Raw genomic sequence first — 3,434 nt, forward strand, 5'->3', positions numbered from 1 at the left:
TGAAGTTGCACACTTGATTCTTTGGGCCATCATGCATGGAAATGCGTGATTGGTGGTCCGAGAATCGGGGCACATCCTCCTTTGAGTCATTAACATGATAAGGAATGTGATAGGTGCATAAATTGCTTGAATTGCATTGCCATGCAAGATTTTGCCCTCTGCTGCTGTGAGTTGCAGGTTCTGCAGGAATTTATTGCCGGCCGGCAGTATTTAGTGCCGACCGGCAGTCAATCGATGGCCGGTGGATCTATTTTGTGCCGGTGACTAAATGCTACTGCCGGTGGAAATTCTGCTCAGCCGATGATATCCCACAGTGTCCTGAGAGGCATCCCTGAGACTTTGGCAGTTTTCAGAGGAGCAGAGCAGGGAAAACAGAGGCAAACTATGCATGGCAGTGCGATTCCGAGCTAGTCCCGAGCATGTGTTGCATCTGGCCCTCGCCCCGAGGCGGTTTACTGTTTGTCTTTAGTTTAGTTAATTTGTTAATTAATTAAGCAATTTGTAATATTTAATTAGCTTGCGTAGTTAATTAATTTGTATTATTATTTTGGTCCCTCCGAGTGAGGGCATATTTGTAATAAGTGTGCGTGCGTGTGATGTATTTCTTCCAACCCCACTTCTTTCTTCCCTTTTATTTACCTGCTTATGATGGTAGATTAGGGCACATTTATTTTAGCATACCTTATGCTATGCATGCGTGCATTCATGCATTTGTTGACATGCATCAGGCTCGGCACATCATGCTAACTGCATTTGTACTTTAATTTCAAAATTGAATACGTGCATCAATTGATTGCATCTCACATGCCATGCTTAGGTTAGCCGATCCTACTTCAATTGCATTCCGTATGTGTTGCATTAGTCAATCTAACATGAACTAGGACATGCATGTTTGCTAACTAGTTTATTGTTTTGGCACGGAGTACGATGTAAGTGTTTATGCTTTAGCATCCCGCATGCGTGTGAGTGTTGCCATGACAGTATGCTTGCCATGCGGCCAAATGCTTACATGATAAACTGTTTGAAATGCCTGTGGGTGGAGGTTGGATTGTTTGAGTTGGAAGAACTCATTGAAATCCGTGTTTTAGCCTACTTGCGAGTAGCAAATCCAAAACATTTTCCAAAACAAACGGATATGCAATGCTTATTTCCAAATTAGGCAATCTAGTCTATACTTATTTGCTGCGCGCATAACATAGTAATTCTAGGCTAATAAATGGAATAAGAACACGTAATATTTTCAAAATCGGATATCACGGTTAGTAGAGACCGGTCTCCGGACCGGGCGAAAGGGGGTGCTCATAGCTGACCTTCCCCGATCGTACCAAAGCTCCCGAGCCGAGACAACTCCGGTGATGACGGACATGTGGCCTTCGGCACCGAGTCAGGGTTTCCTAAATTTCCCCATTTTAAAAAAATATTTAGGTGGCGACTCTGTATCTGGCAAAGCAGTCCATGTTTGGCACTACTTTTTCAAAAATCTGTTTCTCAAAACGATTTGCCAGATTTGGACTCTTTGGTTCAGATTAAGAACCGCGACAACAAAAATCGCGAGTCCGAAATGTAGTAGCGAGGCCCCCTCGCGGGACGCGTCTACAATTGGATTAGGATAGAAATTGGGAGAGAGAAGTGGGTGAAAAAAACCAGTACTAGACTGTTTATCCACCGCGTTCTATGGCCCTGTTTGGTAGAGCTGTGGGAAAGTGCTTATAACTTATATCTTAACAGCTTATAGCTTATAACTATGAATATAAACTGATTTCTGACTTATAAATTAAGCTTCTCCTGCCCCACTCAAAGAATAAATTGATTTCTAACTTACAAAAAGTTATAAGCTGTATTGTTAAGGTAAACCAAACACATCAAAATAGCTTAAATTAAGCTGAAAGCTAAAATAAGCTAAAATTAAGCTATACCAAACAGGGCCTATATATCAAACAAAAAAACACCCGTACCAACCGTCAAGGTAATCCAGAACTCTCAGTTCTTTATGCTTTTAGCTTTGGTTCATCTTGCATATCTGTGACAACTAATCAATTCATGCACTTACTATCCGCAGATCACCTGGTAGCCTTGTGTTCTTATTCTGGTTTATTAGCTAACCTTTACTGTGTGATGCGCACAGCAAATAAGTATAAACTCAATCACACGGATTGGAACCATATACAACCTTGTCTTACCATCCTACAGCCTTGGTTGATCTTGGAGAAGTGCAATTCAAGCTTGAGAATACATTGAAACCAAGTTTGAAACATCAAACTGCAGTGCTTTCAGCCTCCTCTCGTCAAAGAGCATGAGTTCTTCGAACCTGCTTTGCTGTCTATCTGCCTCAGCTATCTGACACTCAACCAATACTTGCAATGACAGAACCTCGACTTTGATTCGCTAAAACCTCTTGATTTCCTTCATTTTGAACTGACTGAAATTTGATTTCGGTGCTTTTCTCTTCATTTTCACCACTTGAAGCTTGTTTTCCTCGAGTTTCTCTCAAAATATCATCTTCTTGGACTGTTATACGCGCAGTACGCTCGAGCGTGGAAAACCCCGCTCAAGCGTCAGACACAAAGTTCTGCTCGAGCATGAAAGTTAGTTCCTATTTGTCATGAGGAAGCTGGCTGTGATATTCGTATGGTGGTTCGGGGCCTGTTTCGTAGTTTCGCCCGATTAACGCTTTTTTCGGTGAAGTTTAAGGCGTTGTTGTGCATGCCCTTCTTGCATTGTTATGCTTGTTTCAAATTGCATTGTTATCCATCCCACTCGGCTTGCGTTGTCGCACATGCCCTCCCCGCTTTTCCTCTTGCCAGCCAGTTTTCTAGTAAGGAAACTGGCTTTCTTGGTCTTTGGGCCACCTTTTCTGGCCGGCCCCCATACCATTGGTTTGCTTTCAGTGTGTAGACCCTCTGTTCATTTGGCATGTAGCTCTGAACACAGCATTCGATTCATTTGGCACACAGCTCATACACAACAGTCTGTTCATTTGGCACGCAGCTCTGAACACAACATTCGCAAATTTTATGTCATTCCTAGATAGTTGGCCCTTGTTTCTATGTCATTCCTGTAATTGAATGATGAAATTCTAGGAGTTTCATATCTTACAAAGCGATTCATTCAAGACTTCTCAAAATTGGCCAAACCAATGACACAATTAACTCAAAAGGGGGTAAAGTTTGAATGGAACGAGTCTTGTTAATTTTGAGATAAACCGTCTTATGAATTGCACTTTACCCAGAAAGCCTCGCACTTCCTTTCAGTCCTTGGTGGTGGCATTTCTAAGATGTGTTGAAACCAATGTTACCCAATGAAGAAATTGATGCATTTCAAGTTCTTGAAATAGTATTGAAATGCACGAAAACTGCCCCGGCAGAGAGGCCATCTTCTCGGGAAGCGAGTAGCAAAATTCAAACTATTTTCCAAACAAACGGAAATGCGATGCT

Source organism: Camellia sinensis, chromosome 14 (genome assembly GCF_055761805.1).
Source record: "Camellia sinensis isolate YWXY chromosome 14, ASM5576180v1, whole genome shotgun sequence".
NCBI classification, from domain to species: domain Eukaryota; kingdom Viridiplantae; phylum Streptophyta; class Magnoliopsida; order Ericales; family Theaceae; genus Camellia; species Camellia sinensis.